This window comes from Ambystoma mexicanum, chromosome 10 (genome assembly GCF_040938575.1).
Source record: "Ambystoma mexicanum isolate Mex_15411 chromosome 10, UKY_AmexF1_1, whole genome shotgun sequence".
Lineage (NCBI taxonomy): Eukaryota > Metazoa > Chordata > Amphibia > Caudata > Ambystomatidae > Ambystoma > Ambystoma mexicanum.
Window position 1 is genome coordinate 1,109,622,404 of NC_090932.1, and position 16,380 is coordinate 1,109,638,783.

The 16,380-nt window shown below is 47.4% G+C and overlaps 1 long non-coding RNA gene across 1 annotated transcript in view; it reads right to left on the reverse strand.

Annotated features, from left to right (window-relative positions):
• Nucleotides 1-5,913, reverse strand: part of LOC138492037 (uncharacterized) — a 115,212-nt gene extending 109,299 nt beyond the window's left edge. Inside the window, exons 1-2 of the long non-coding RNA XR_011276130.1 lie at nucleotides 5,732-5,913; nucleotides 5,462-5,609 (exon numbers count right to left, since the gene is read on the reverse strand). This is a non-coding gene — a long non-coding RNA (uncharacterized lncRNA). The remainder of the gene's footprint in view (nucleotides 1-5,461; nucleotides 5,610-5,731) is intronic.
• Between the last annotated feature and the right edge of the window lie 10,467 nt (nucleotides 5,914-16,380).

Here is a 16,380-nt window from a genome sequence, read left to right on the forward strand (position 1 = left end):
TTGCCCCGGTAGCATTTCCTGTCACGGATACGCGTTTAGTTAGTAGACTGAACTGTCAAAAAGTGATCGCAGTCGTATTCGCGGTAACGTGTTTTGTTCGTAACACCGGTTCATTCAAACACAGGATTCTTACCTTGAGATTTACTGTACAAAGTGAATTGGTTAGTTGTAGTATATTTAATGTGTGGTTTTTATTTAAGTTTAATAGAAGTGTTGTGTTTATAACTGATGGTTTAAAAATAAATGTACTTATATTTTTTACCTGAAACCTTGAGTCAGTGTTTGCTTGAGTCACAGTAATTGTGGTCCCTTTGTGTAATCTCTGTTACTGCTCATATACTCTTGAGATAAGCCTAGCTGCTCCGCCACTGCTACCACTCTGACATAGTAGTACAGGCTTGTACAAAAGGTAAAGTTGTATTGCCACCTGTAGTCTTCATTTTGTGTAGTGGTCCCTAAGGGCACTGCACAGGATTCTGCCTAACAGTTGTAGTGTCCTAGTCCCACCATTCAAAACATTTTTTTACTTTCAAAGGGTTGAACATTAAAAGTTCAGGTGATATACCCAGATTTATCAAATAATTCATGCATTCTTTTTTAAGATTGTGTAGATAGACCGAAGAAATATTATCCGCTCGAAAATCCGAACCCAAGAGGTCATATAATGAACCCTTAGGTGATGTGAGAAATTTCCTAAATAATGTGAGTTTTTTCCAAATTACCACGCTTGCAATTGATGTTAACCCAAGTTCATATCGTATTGCAGCCAGCGGGATGCACTTAGGTAAACACATAAAGATGGCCCTTAAGAAGCATGCTTCATATTTGGATAATTCATCCATAATCCATGTAGGAAATAACTCAAGTCCATAGCAAAATTGTGGTAAGAGCTTCTGTCTATAATAGCGATAGTAGGTATAATAGAAAACTTTCCAAATTTACTATCGATTTTTTTTAATCGATAATTCCCGAACATTTTTCTGAGTCCGCATCCAATAGAGCGATCGGCCTATAATTCAGGGGACAGGACCGATCACCCTTCTTATATATAGGGACCACATATGAAATATGCCAAGATGAAGGAATTATATGGGTCCTAACAATGTCCTTGAACAAAACATGCAATATTTCTGTCCACAGTTGTTTGTTCTGTTTGAAGATTACATTCGAGAGTCCATTAGGTCCCGCTGCCCTAGACATAGAGGCCGTATCTATCAATATTGTAATATCCTCCTGAAGAATTGGACACTTCCATTCGGCATCTCGCATACACACAGGAATTGGCTGGTTACTCTGCCCAGATTTATTCAAAGTCCCAAAATGCCCGATCCATTGTTGTTCAGAGATAGCAGAAGACAGGCCCTCACAGTTCAATGTTAGTTTGTCATTCACCAAAGACCAAAAAGATCTTGACGTATTGTCTTTCAAGGCACAGAGGATACTTTCTCCATCTGTCCGGTACATTGCTGCTCTTTGTTCCTTGATCTTATTTTTCCATCTATTATTGATCTTCTTATTTAATACTAATTTCTCCCCCAGTGACAGATCAGTTTTGGCTAGCAATCTTAGATCCCTTGATCTCTTATTTTTGTATGTTCTAATTACCAGATCATAAATATGAGGATGTTTGTGCCTCACCATGCCTTTTTTGGAGGTGCTTGCTATACATGAATTACATTCCCGACACAATGGAAAAAGGTGTCTTTAGTGTATAGTAAATGTTTTTTTCCCATAGCTGGAGATATTGATGTCAGAAAGAAAAACTGCGTTCGTCTTCTCCACATTCCCCTTATGCCAGATTATCCTTGATTTTGCCGTATTTGTCTGTAAATTTGCTTGGCCGCAATGTTCGGCAGTCCTACCCCATGACCCTGCAAATTTCATTTGTAGTATCTTGTGGTCGCTACACTCAACCCTCAGTAGCTTATATTCCCTTGCCAAGCTCATGAGTGAGTCAGAGGTAAAAATGTGATCGATAGCGCTAGTTTAAACCCCTCTAAACCAGTTTGTATAGTCCTCATTACTGGTCAGGAGTCCCCTAACACTAAGTAAGCCCCATGAGTCTACAAGGTTCCCCCAAAGACACCCATGCAAATCTTTCTTTCCCTGATAGGGAGCTACCGTCCCCATGCTGCCCCCTTGGAGAGATCGATAATTATCACTGAGGATTTCGACATTGAAATCACCTGCAATTAAAATCATCATGTTTGCAGATAATTCTTGACATTCCAGCATATAGTCCCCCAACTTTTTTAGTGCTTATTCAATATTCAATTTCAAACTCCAATATATGTTTATTATCAGAAGGTTGCAGTGTCCGATAAACAAACTGCAATCGATCTGAATTAGTAGTAATAGACACCAATCCTGGATCCTGAACGTTTTTATGATGTTGGGACCAATATTAGTTTCAACTGCAGTTTGTAAACCTCCCGACAGGTGCCTCCTCCCAAAACATACCGTGAAGTAAACCAAGTCTCCTGTAAGCAATTAATGGAGCACCTGTTGAGAATTGAGCATATATCTGGTGAATTTCTCAGAAACCAATTGCCCCTTGAGTTCCAGTTTACAAGAGATAGGTTAGTCACACTTTTAATTGTTGGGCATCAGGCCCTGCAATTGCGTGATGGAGTCCCGCAATGTTAATGCCAGCCATCTGAAATTAGGTTCACCAAAACTACTACTTGCTTTGTTTTCAGTAATCCGGGGCATGGAATTATCGACATTGGCCAACCTACCTTCCTGTATGTTAGACCCCCTGTCCATTACCACATTCTCCAGATCATACCCAAACTTGTGAAATATACCAATTTCTTTTAGAACTGCATCTACAATTATGCGAGAGTAAAAACAACCCGTACATAATCATATCTAGTCGGATGGACAAAGTCAACAAGTTTTATATTGCTCGTAGTGATGAGGGATAGACTATGGATTTCCCCAAACAGCACCAAAACCAGGGGTCAGTATAGAGACATCGGTCCACCATGAGTAAGTGCATCAGTATGCTTGGATATTTAGCACATTGAAAAGGCCGAAAATAAATCACTTCAGGCCCTGTATCATATTGGCCATTCATAGACTTCCCTGTCAGAAGACTCGAATGACATAGTTCTGTCTCCAAACAGGGCCCCACAGCTTGCACATCTGCCAAATCTTTGCTTACAACACCTATGTGTACACTGCTGCCCAAAAGATACTTAATTTGAACATTCATAGTTACCTTCACTGGTTTACACTGTTCATTCATTACCAAGTTTTGTGCCAGACTTTGCACTGCACTTTCTTTTGGCACAGAGACCTCTTTGATTATCTGTACATTCTCATGTTCATCCAGCATCAATTTGATTACCCTTCTTATAACCCGTTCCATCATTGGGCCTCCCTCTGGGTTACTCATAGCAGAATCTTTGATTACCTTGGGCCCCATTACGAGTCCGGCGGTAACCGCTGCGGTAAAACCACCTGGTTACTGCCGGACTCGTCTTACCATTCCGCCTCCGTGATTCCCGGAATTACCGGGTCATTACAACCCCGGTTTTCCGGGAATCACGGAGGCGGAATGGTGCTCTGGGACTCGATGGGAATGGGGATCATGGAAACACCGGCAGCATCTCGTAATGCTGCCGGTGTCTCCTCGTCCGCCTGCAGGCGGGCGGTGTTAAACCCGCCAGGTCAGACCTGGCAGGAACATCACCTCCCGCCTGCAGGAGTCGGGATCAGGCGGTCCGGAAACAACAGTGGCGGCGGGTTTACCGCCACTGTTATTTCCGGACCGCCTGAGTTATAATGAGGCCCCTTGTCTTTGGAATTGGAGCAGACTTGTGTATCCAAGTCACCCCCGGTGTACTCGGGATTCAAGTCTTTTGCGCCCAGGACGGTTCAACTGTAGGCTCTCTCCACACCCTAATGATGCCCCTGAGGTTGGATCGGATTGTGGAGGGATACTACAGTTAGTGCGTCCTCCAGATCCAATTACATTTGCAGGAGGCTGTTCAATCTCCACCACCTGTGGAGCCCCCTTCTCTGTGGGTAGAGTAATGAGGTTTCCTTGTTTCCCCCAGTTATCAAACCAGTACATTTATTTAATTCAAGGGGTACGTCCTGTTTTGAACTTGGACAGTCAAAGGCGGCTCTTTAGCTTTTTATCATTTTGGGAAGAAATTTAAAAGGCTCCCCATTGCTGATAAATCAGAATGCAGGGCACCCACTGTTGTGTGCTGACATTACCTCTCGGGGGCCCCTTAGAACCCTTATTTTTTAAATTCTCACTCATGGAATCCAAGGCCAAAGAACCCCCCGTCCCTCTACACACTATTACATCTTCTCCTCTACCTCGCCATTGGTTTCAGATTCTGCGGATTCGATTTCTTCTCTAATCAACTTACACCAATTATTCCTAGGCACTTTCTCAGTTTTCCGTTTAAATCCGGAAGCATTCTTTTCCTTCTGTGGGATCGTTTTTTTTCTATTGTTTTAATTTTTACTTTGTTTTATCTGCTTCATGGGGTACCCTACTTTTCCAGTCAGGTTTGGATTTTCATTCCCTTTATTACAATTATTGGGTACGATATCATTTATCGGTGCTGTTGCTACACTCTGATCAGCATCCAAAAGCTCCTTTATCATTTGAGGAGATACAGTAGTACCTGTCAAAATCCCCCCAGCCCCAATCGTGCCCGTAGGGACTAATGGGGTGGTAGCGGGATCCAATTGGTTAATGTTAGCAATCCCGCAATTCTTATTAGAGCAACTTTGCCTTCCCACCGCAGCAATCAGCTGCTTTAGGAGAATAGTGTGCATAATAGGTTCATTTAAGATTAAACCATTTTGCGTATCTTCTTGCGCTGGACCCCCCATATCTTCCCTTCCCATGGGTTGAACAGAAGACAACTCCCATTCAGCCTCCTTCCCAAGAGGATACTGGGATAGGGCAAGAAGGGAGCTGTCCATTTCTCTTTGACTGTGTGAGACCCCACTTTCGACCATAGATTAAATTTCTTGTGAAGGGCTCACAACCTCTGGGCTCTTAATCACCTCCCCAGAGTCTATTAACAGAATCGATTCATCAGCCACTCCCCCTCCTTCATTCAAGTTTAACATTGCAGTTTCCAATGAGGGGGGGGGGTCGAAGGGGAAGTGGTAGTGTGCATGCCATACTCATGGTACCTTTTACAGAAGTAAATACTAACGGAGCAGAAAGGATATCGTCGTAGGGTATGACCACGGCCCTGGATTCCATCCTGGTCAGTGGTACTGTCCTTTTGTAAGTATAGATTTTGCGCTTATTTTTCCTCATACCGTAAGCATAGAAATTGTGCACTTGATCCAACAGATCAAAAACGGGTTGCACCCCTCAGGACTGTATCACTCAATAGATTGTCTTGGAGGATTCACAGTGCAGCCAATGTAGCGTACTTATATTCAATGTGCCAAGATTCCTATACCATGCAATGCCTACCGCCAATCCGCTCGCCCACGACCACGCCGAACAGCCCAACAGCACTTTCTAAGCACTTCTGGATGCGCTCGCGGGTGCACCGTTAGGTAAACGCTGGGCTTCCGGAGGCAGGAGGCAGTGGGCGTGGCCAGTTGGCTGGGCCGTGTATCTAGAGAAGGGAGAAACGAAGTAACGTAAGTTACACCTCCTTGACAATAAGACCTAAGCAATGGCCGCACGGGAGTCCCAGCACATATATTACTGAGGGCGAAAGTAGTCAATAATATTTACACTGGATGCTGCAGTCCTCCAATAGTGTTTCGCAACGATAGCTGATAGCAGTCCTTCAGCTTGCGCATAAAGGTCCAAGAAAGATTCCAATGAACTGCAGGGCACAAACACGGGCAGAGTAGAAATGTGCACAACACACAGCGAGCACACAGCCCAACAGCCAGGGCATTAAGTGGGGTAAGAATTCGAGGGGGGGTCCTCATTTGGGGGCGTGGCTTGTGGGAGGGCGTGGCCTAAAAAGTACGCAATATTTGTGTGCATACCTTAGTATGGTTTGTGTACTGCAAGCCATCTTTTCTAAACATAGAGATATGCAACATATTTCTACGTTTATAAAAGATGGCTTGCAAAGTACACAAACCATAGGAAGGTACGCACAGAAATATATAACATTAAAATATATTTGTGTGCATACCCTATGGTTTGCCTAGTTTTCAGGCCATCTTTTTTTTTTAAAGATTTCGGGTTTGTAAAAGATGGCTTTGAAAGTACACAATTCAAGCCATCTTTTATAAAGCTTTGACTACGGACAAAATTGTCCGTCGACAAAGCTTTATAAAAGATGGCTTGAAATGTGTACTTTCAAAGACATCTTTTATAAACGTCGAGGAATCCCCAGGTTCGCAGAGGGTTAAAGACGCCTCGGCGACCTGGGGAAACAAAGGGACAGTAACTGCCTCTGGTGACCTCTCGCGCAAGGGGTCACCAAAGGCAGTTACTATGACTGACAGAAGTGGCAGCCAGTCACAGCGTTGCTGTGGCTGGCTGCCACTTCTGTCGGCTCACCTGACTTCATGGCAGGCCCAACTCCGCCGCTACGGGATAATGCATTCCGCCAATGTTGCGGTTGGACGGGGCCCCGGCTCAGTCCCACTTTTTGGAGGCCCCGGCCCATTTTAAGCACTGCCAACAGCACTTTTTGAAGCACTTGTGGATGCGCGTGCACCAGTGGCTAAATGCTGGGCTTCGGGAGGCGGGAGGCAGTGGGCGTGGCCAGTTGGCTGGGCGGTGTATCTAGAGAAGAGAGAAACGAAGTAACGTAAGTTACGCCTCCTTGACAAGAAGACCTAAGCAATGGTCGCACGGGAGTCCCAGCATTAGAGTCACAGCACAGATATTACTGAGGGCAAAAGTAGTCAATAATATTTACTCTGGATGCTGCAGTCCTCCAGAACTGAGTAGTGTTTCGCCACGATAGCTGATAGCAGTCCTTCAGCTTGCGTATAATGGCCCAAGAAAGATTGCAATGAACTGCAGGGCACAAATATGGGCAGAGTAGAAGTTCGCACAACACACAGCGAACACACAGTCTTCTTCTTCTTCTTCTTAATAATTGAACGCGTGGGCGGACCCACGCAGGCGCTTCCCCATCCTAAAGGATGATGTGCACCAACTCCACCAATCAACACACAGGCCACACTTCCACACAAACCACCAGCTACCCAACCACAAACAACCACACCCCCCAATCCAATACCACCAGTCACCCCACCGCAAACACACCCCCACCACCCAGCGAGCCCCGGAGACAGGCACGCAGACCCGCGACACCCCAGCCCGTACGCCTACACATACGCTTCAGGCGAGGCACCGCGCGCCGCCACCCACCCACCGCGAACAACCCGAGCGACACCCACACTTCCACACAAACCTCCAGCCACCAAACCACAAAAAACCACTACCCCCAATTCAACACCACCAGCCACCCAACCGCAAACAACCACACCCCACCAATCCACACCAACAGCTACCCTACCGCAAACAAACGCCCCCCACCAACTCACACCCCGTCCCCAGCTCCCCCAACTACCCGCCACTTCCAAACGCATCCACCATCCGCGCAACTCCTCTCAACAGCCCAACCACCTTCCCGAAACATGCCGGCCACACTTCAGCGTCTAGTCCCCATTCCTCTACGAGACATGTTAACCCGTCACTCCATCCTGAACATCAAGCCCCTCAATTTCTTACCCCACTTAAAGCCGAACACACAGTCCAACGGCACTTTCGAAGCACTTCCGGATGCGTGCGCAGATGCGCGTGCACCAGTGGCTAAATGCTGGGCTTCGGGAGGCGGGAGTCAGTGGGCGTGGCAAATTGGCTGGGCGGTGTAATCTGGATGCTGCAGTCCTCCAGTAGTGTTTCACGTGATAGCTGATAGCAGTCCTTCAGCTTGCACATAAGGGTCCAAGAAAGATTCCAATGAACTGTAGGGCAAAAATACGGGCAGTAGAAGTTCGCACAACACACAGCGAAGACACACCCTAACAGCACTTTCAAAGCACTTCCGAATGCTCAGATTATATGCTTAGGGGCCCTGGTGAACAACAGCCTATGTGACCAACCTCTGCAGTCTTCCTTGAAATCCTGGTTAAAAATCCTGTCCGCCCAAGGAAGAAGGATCCTGTCACGCTCACCTGAGTCTCTGCAGGAGCGATGGAGTTTGCCGACCTCTGCTCTGCCATCTCCTCACCCGGAATACTGGGAGTTCTACCTTTAAGGAGAATGACGGGTTAGTGAGTGGTGCTACCCTAACCCAGGGAACCTTTCCCACTGCCATCCGCCGCCGCCAGGATTGGTGGTTTCTTCTACATTGTGGGTGCCGGCACAGGGGCAGAGTGTTTTAGTCCCCTTTCTATGATCATGGTGCGCAACTCTGTCTTTCAGAGGCGGTGCCCACTGGGAGCTTAAAGACCTCCTCTCCCCGGCAGACACCGCGTTGCAACCCCAGTCGGATGTTTACGCTTCCGGGTTTTTCACTCCTGAGGCTTGGCGCTCTGTTCCTGTTACTGCCCAGCCTCTCTTCCTAGTTCCCTGTCTTCGTCGCTCTTGCAAAGCTTTCCTTCCCTCGCTCCTGTCTTTCTTCCGATGCCTTCCGGTGGTTTTTCTTGTGCTTTCTCGGGTCTCGTTTCCTTCCCGGCCTGACCCGCCTCTCCTTCCCTCTCCTCGGATTTCTCTGCTTTCTGTTCAGTCTGCTTGACACAGGTTTCCGGGTTTGTCATCTTTTCTTTCTCTCACCTGCCTGGTTCCAGTGTTCCGCTCAGACCCGCGGCTCTACCACACCCTTGCTGGTTGTCCTCTGGGCGTACCTGTCCTGCAGCTGTATTCCTCCTCATTGCTTCCTTCCAGGAATCCGTGCTTACACCTACCAGCACCATCGCCTTTCGATTTGGCCACAATCTCTTATCTACGAAGAGTGAAGAGGAGATTCCACGTGATACAAAGGTTTTTTTTCTTCCCCATTGGGTTTTTCCCTTCCTCCGGCTTGATTCTGGAAAGGGAGCCGCAGGACTGCGGTTCCCTAGCGGTCACTGTGTCTTCCTTCCGTGACAAGCACATCCACCCAAGAAAAGAGAAGGACTACTTAACCAGGTGGCACTTACAGACTACCGACAACGATTCCAGCAGCTCAGGTGAGGAGAGTCCAAAAGGAAGGGGAGAAGAGGGAACCAAGGGACCAGAATTATCACACCCTCTCCCTCTGTGTGCTGAAATATAGTTTCTGGGGTCTCACCTCTTAGTTTGGAATGGCAAGCTCTCCGTTCTGCCTCTGTAGGGGCGCTATGGTGTGGGCCAGCTGGCTGTCGCGCTGACTTGGTGCTGGTTTTGCTGGTTGCTGCGCTGGTACTGCGATGCAGACACCACCGTTTATTTTGGATAGTTGACTCTTGTACTCCTAAAGAGTGTCCCAAGGTCAGTTACCTCACTGGACCCTTCATACTACGGGAATTGCAGATGTGCAGAAATGGATCCCTTTTCGGATCAGGTAAGTGCTATATGTCCTTGGAATCCCAGTTGCTTCACTGGGTTAAAGCATGTGACAAGTTCAGGTTCGTATTGTCTATAAATGTGTTTGCCAACAATGTGTCTTCAAGTTCTACCCTGTCTTTCCTTGTTCTTTTCTCTTTGCAGGTTGCCAAAAAGTCACTCGGGGACGGAAAATCCGAAAGCAATTGCAGAGAAGACAAGCGGGAGTGACTTGTCGGTCCTCGAGTGGAGAAGAAGTCGCGAAACCTCTGGACGAGCGCTGAAAAAGGTGAATAGAAAACTGCTTATCAGCTTGCACCTCTGTTCTTCTCTTTTCAGGAGCGGTGGTCGCAGTGAAGAAGACTGATCTGCCGGTCACAAGGGCTGAAGAATGCTGTAGAAATCTCAGGAACCAGGTAAGCGTGTGCTCGAAGCTACAGAAAGCACACAAAGCATGGGTTGCTCATTGGGCGTGGCTTTTATAGAGAGCCACGCCCGAAGACTAGAGTGTTCAACTTAGTTCTGGGTTGGCACAAAAGGATCCATACTATTGGAAACAGGAAGTCTCATGTTACTCTATGGGAGTAGGGAGTACCAATGGATGAAATTGATATTAACCCTATCCTTGCTCGCCATGCTCTCACCCACAGTGCTCCTGCCTGTTTTCCCTTCTTGTCATCATGAATTGAAATGAAGGTTACCTGGTAGTGATAGCTAAGCTAGTGCCCATGACAGTCCTACCCCTCAAGGCCCCTCTCAAAGGTGTGCTTCCTGGATCAGGCTTGGTGGGATTGTTCTGATGGTATTTGAGTAGTAACCGAGGGGCATGAATGTTCTCGCTTGGCTCCCATGAACTATCTTGGGGCCCATATCCCTTCCAATCCACTAAGTGATACAGGTTGTTTCTTCTGGTGTATCTTGGAATCCAGTATTTGTTTGACCTCGTACTCTGCTTCCTCCCCTTTGATTTCTATGGGGGCTGGTGGAGCTAGTGTTCTAGTCCCAGAGTGTACAGGTTTCAACAAGGAAACATGAAAAACCGGGTGTACGCGCATTTGTGGTGGTAGAGTCAACCTCATGGCAACAGGAGTAACTACACTTTCAATTGTGAACGGGCCTAAGAACTTGGTTTGGAATTTCCTGGCCCCTTTTAATGCTATGTATTTAGATGCAAGCCATACCGAATCTCCTGCTTGGTAGTTTGGGGCCTCTCGTCGGTGACAGTCAGCACACCTCTTTTGTGTATCCTTGGCTGCCTCAAGATGTTCTACCGCATCTTTGGTTGCTTGTGAGATGTTTTCGTGTAAGGTCTTAATGGCTGACATTTCGATGGCCTTTGGCGGGTCGTATGTCGAAGTTCTTGGGTTGCGGCCATAAGAGTATAAAATGGCGTCATGCGTGTGGAGGCGTGTACTGAATTATTATATGCGTATTCAGCTATCCACAGGATTTCCTCCCAAGAACATTCTGTCTGATATAAAAACAACAGAGGTATTGCTCCAGAGTCTGATTTATGCGCTCTGTTTGCCCGTCTGTTTGTGGATGGTGACTGGTGGACAATCGGATTTCTATTCCGGCCAACGAGCAACAATGCTTCCAGAATCGTGACACAAATTGGCTTCCCCTATCGGAGACTAATATGGACGGAAACCCATGTAACTTCACTATGTTATTGAGAAATACCTGACCCAAGGCCTAAGCAGATGGAATGCCTTTTAAGGCGATGAAATGGGCCATCTTGGTGAATAAATCTACCACCACAAGGATGGTGTTAAATCCGGAACTGGGTGGTAGGTCTGTGACAAAGTCCATGGAGACGGTGTGCCAGGGTGTGGGTGGTATCGCCAGTGGTTGTAATAAACCGGCGGGTCTTTGTCTTGAGGCCTTGTTCTGAGCACATGTTCCACATGAGTTGACAAAGTCGTGGGTGTCTTGTCATCAAGTTGGCCACCAGTAGGATCTTTCAATTTTTTCAGCAGTCTTTGCCACTCCTGGGTGCCCTTCAATTAGTGAATTGTGGTAGTTAGTGAGTATTTCTTCCTGCAAGGTGCGCGTTGGAAGGTAAAGATGATCTCGGTAATACGGTAGGCCGTTCTTGATGGAAAAGTTAACTCCCTTGTTCCTCCATGTTTGTAATTCATTTACGGACAGGCTGTCCTTTATCTTCTACTTGAATACCTCCTACGAAGAATCGTCTCCACACAGACCCAGGATCTTGTCACCAGGGATGATGTCCACCGGATCAGGAATGCTGGAAACATGTTCCCCTTTGCCGATGCGTGATAAAGCGTCTGCCTTCCCATTTTTTACTCCGAGCTGGTAAGTGATCACAAAATCATATTTTGATAGGAACAGAGCCCAGCGAAGCTGTCGGGATGATTGTGCGTTAGCCGAACGCAAGTACTGGAGATTTCGATGATCAGTTATTATGGTGATGGTATGCTTGGCTCCGAGTAAATAAATGCCTCCATTCCTTGAGGGCCTCCTTAATCGCAAGCAGTTCCTTATCCGTGACTGCGTAATTCAGTCCGGCTGGAGAACATTTCTTCGACCAGAAAGCCACGGGGTGAAGATGACCTGTGTCGGGAATCCGTTGGGATAAGACCGCTCCCATGGCTACACTTGAAGCGTCAGTCTCAACGATGTAAGGGAGGTCTGGTTGTGGATGTTGTAATACGGGGGCTGACGTAAATCTGCTCTTTAAAGCACAGAATGCCTCTTCTGCTGCGGGAGTCCATTCAAATTTTCAGTGCTTGCGTAGGAGAGTAGTGATAGGATGCACCATGTACGAAAATCCTGGTATAAAACGTCGGTAGAAGTTTGCAAAACCAAGAAAGATCTGCACTCCCTTTAGAGATGAGGGTGATGGCCAAGTGAGGATCGCCTCTACTTTCCTGTTGTCCATTTGGATCCCTTGTGGTGACAACACGAATCCTAGAAACTCGACTTCGGTGACATGGAAGGAGCATTTTTCAAGCTTGGCATATAGGTGGTTTTCACGTAACTTGTGGAGAACTGCTCGCACATGTGCTACATGTTCTTGTACGGTAGCCGAGTAAATGAGGATGTCATCTATGTACACTATGGCACATACGTCCAACAATTCTCGCAGGACATCATTCATAAAGTGTTGGAATGCCGCCGGCGCATTCCATAGCCCGAACGGCATTACCTGATACTCGTAGAGGCCGTACCTGGTGCGGAACACGGTCTTCCATTCATCAGCCTAGGTGATAGGCCCCTCGAAGATCCATTTTCGTAAACACTTGCGCTTGTCGTACTTGGTCGATCAACTCAGGTATTAGCGGTAACGGGTACCGGTTCTTTACCGTGACCTGGTTTTAACGCACGATAATCGGTGCACGTTCTTAGGTCCCCCTCCTTCTTTGGGACGAGGAAGAGGGGAGAAGCTGCGGGGGATATGGCAGGGCGAATAAAACCATTTGCGAGATACTGGTCCAAGTAGGTCTTTAGATGGACATTTTCCCCTTCTGTCAGGGCATATATGCGACTGCATGGGACCTTTGCCCCGGGTACCAGGTCTATCTGGCAGTCATAGGAATGATGCGGGGGCAGTGATTTGGCTTGTTATTTGGCAACTATGTCTTGAAAGTCCTGGTATTCTTTGGGTAAGGCCCCTAGTATTCCCAATACTGGGAGCGTCTTCTGAGATGCAGATATCAGATGTTTTGGTGCCTGACCTGTCTCATAACAGTGTCTGCAGTCCCTGGGAAAGGTTAACGACCTACTACGCCAATCTACGAGCGGGTTGTGTTTCTCGAGCCAAGGTATACAAAGGATCTTCTGAAATTGTGGGGCCGAAATCAGATCAAATGAAATTTCTTCGTTATGTCCGTCTTGACAGAGCATAATGACCTTTGCAGTACAACGGGTAACCGGGCCTGATAGTAGCTGAGTTCCCTCGACAGCGGTTACATTGTCTACAACTTCCTTTGCACAGACTGGTAAACCGATTTTGTCTGCTGTCTCCAAGTCCAAATAATTCCCAATGGCTCCGCTATCCACAAATTCTTCAAGTGCGTGTAACCTGGAGGGCTGGCGTTGGTCCACGATCGTCACCAGGATGGTGATGTGAGAGGTCAAGGGATTCTTAGTTGCGCTCGACAAACCGACCTCTATGTTTGTCGGGCGTTGGAGTTTTCCTCCTCGGTTGCTTCCTTTGCTCCGGCTATAGCTCCAACTGTCTTTCGAGGGGGTTTTGCCAGGCAATTACGGAGAAAATGGCCAGATTGTCCACAGTACAAGCATAACTGATCTTGCCGCCTTCTGTTGCATTCTGCCTTGGTGAGTGGACCTCGAACTCCACCCGATTGCATGGGTTCAAGATGTGCTTCCATGGGCTTGCGAAGCGGCATCTCTTTGGGCCGCATGTAGAACGCCCTGCTCTCAGAGCGTGTGCGGTCAGCCCTCCAGGTTTGTAAACGGTGATCAAGCTGAATTGCTAGGTCAATGTATTTGGCGCACCCAGCAGCGGGTTGACTACTTGTGCCAGGACGTCTTTGAGTTCCCCTCGTAGACCTCGGTAAAATAGAGTTGTGTGTTTTTCTTTGGGCCAGTTTGTTTCGGCTACCAGATGATTAAAAGTTGCTACGTAAGCCAAAAGATCCTGATTTCCTTGCCGAGGAGATAACAACTCGTCATCCAAGGCCTGTCCTTGTATGCTACGAGCGAAGAGCTTTTCCAACTCACGCTGGAAACCGGCAAAATTCCGGAGCAAAGGGTCATCCTTGTTGACTAACGGCACAGACCAGTCCGCAGCATGTCCCCCCAAGTATGACAACACAAAGGCTACTTTTGATTGGTCTGTGGGGAACAACCCTGGTTTGCACAGGAAATGTAGACGACACTGGTTCATGAAAGTTCTGAACCTTTTGAGTTCTCCTAAGAACCTCTCCAGAGGCGCCAGTGGTATGTTGCCTGGAAGGACTACTTGTAGTGGTGCTGCTATGGGTTGAGGTGGTGACGTTGGCGCGGCCGTGTCTCCTGCCAACGGAGCTAATCCCGCTTGAGTCTGTAGTAATTGGCGAGCAATCTCGTCTATTTTGTCTCTGTTCACTATCAGTTCACGCCTAAAGGCGCTTGTCTCAGAATGGGCTGCATGCACCTCAGCCCGCAGCTCCCCCAATAACTGTGACAGCTGATCTACCTCCGAGGTCTCCATCACTCAGGCGGCGGTGTTTTAGGGCAGGCTTTGTGTTCTGTCACGCTCACCTGAGTCTCCGCAGGAGCGATGGAGTTTTCCGACCTCTGCCCTGCCCTCTCCTCACCCGGAATACTGGGAGTTCTACCTGTAAGGAGAATGACGGGTTAGTGAGTGGTGCTACCCTAACCCAGGGAACCTTTCCCCCTCCGTCTGTGTGCTGAAATATAGTGTCTGGGGGCTCACCTCTTAGTTTGGAATGACGAGCTCTCTGTCCTGCCTCTGCAGAGGCGCTATGGTGTGGGCCAGCTGGCTGTCGCGCTGACTTGGTGCTGGTTTTGCTGGTTGCTGCACTGGTACTGCAATGCAAACACCACTGTTTATTTTGGATAGTGGAGTCTTGTACTCCTAAAGAGTGTCCCAAGGCCAGTTACCTCACTGGACCCTTCATACTGCGGGAATTGTAGATGTGCAGAAATGGATCCCTTTTCGGATCAGGTAAGTGCTATATGTCCTTGGAATCCCAGTTGCTACACTGGGTTAAAGCATGTGACAAGTTCAGGTTCGTATTGTGTATAAATGTTTTTGCCAACAATGTGTCTTCAAGTTGTAACCTGTCTTTCCTTGTTCTTTTCTCTTTGCAGGTTGCCAAAAAGTCACTCGGGGATGGAAAATCCGGAAGCGATTGCAGAGAAGACGAGCAGGAGTGACTTGTCAGTCCACGAGTGGAAAAGAAGTCGTGAAACCTCCGGACGAGCACTGAAAAAGGTGAGTAGAAAACCGCTTATCAGCTTACGCCTCTGTTCTTCTCTTTTCAGGAGCGGTGGTCGCAGTGAAGAAGCCTGATCTGCCGGTCACAAGGGCTGAAGAATGCTGTAGAAATCTCAGGAACCAGGTAAGCGTGTGCTGAAGCTACAGAAAGCTCACGAAGCATGGGTTGCTCATTGGGCGTGGCTTTTATAGAGAGCCACGCCCGAAGACTAGAGTGTTCAACTTAGTTCTGGGTTGGCACAAAAGGATCCATACTAGTGGAAACAAGAAGTCTCATGTTACTCTATGGGAGTAGGGAGTACCAATGGATGAAATGGATATTAACCCTATCCTTGCTCGCTATGCTCTCAACCACAGTGCTCCTGCCTGTTTTCCCCTCTTGCCATCATGAATTGAATATGAAGGTGACCTGGTAGTGCTAGCTAATTTAGTGCCCATGACAGATCCACAGAAAGTTTGACAAGTTTTCTACCTTGCCGGTCTTGTCATTTTACAACTTGAAAATGGTGCCATCCCTAACCTATGGAGCGGAGGGATTTCTTCTTAATCCATGGGAAATATGGCCGGCATTGGAAAGTGCTGTAGAGGAGGAGCCAAATATTCCTAGTAGAAGCTCCGCCACCATGTTGCCTATATCTTGGGAACCGGAAATCGCGACACGTGCAGTACCAGTGAGAATGCCTTTACTGCAAAGAATTCTTGAAACAATGGTTTTCTCCATTGAGAAAATCCCTATATGCATTCACAAAGAAATGATGTTTTTCTGGACGGAGTCCCAGAAGAAGTGTGAAAATGTATAAGAAAGAGGACTAGTGATGTTATGCAAAGCAGAAATGATGCACCCTGAAAAGAAACACAAGACGAAAGAACATCGAGGTCACTGTGAGCCTAGTTGTCTGTCAAGATGCTACATGAACATGAGAAAGAAACAAACATATGTTTGAAGTAGAATGGAAAAACACTGAAGGCG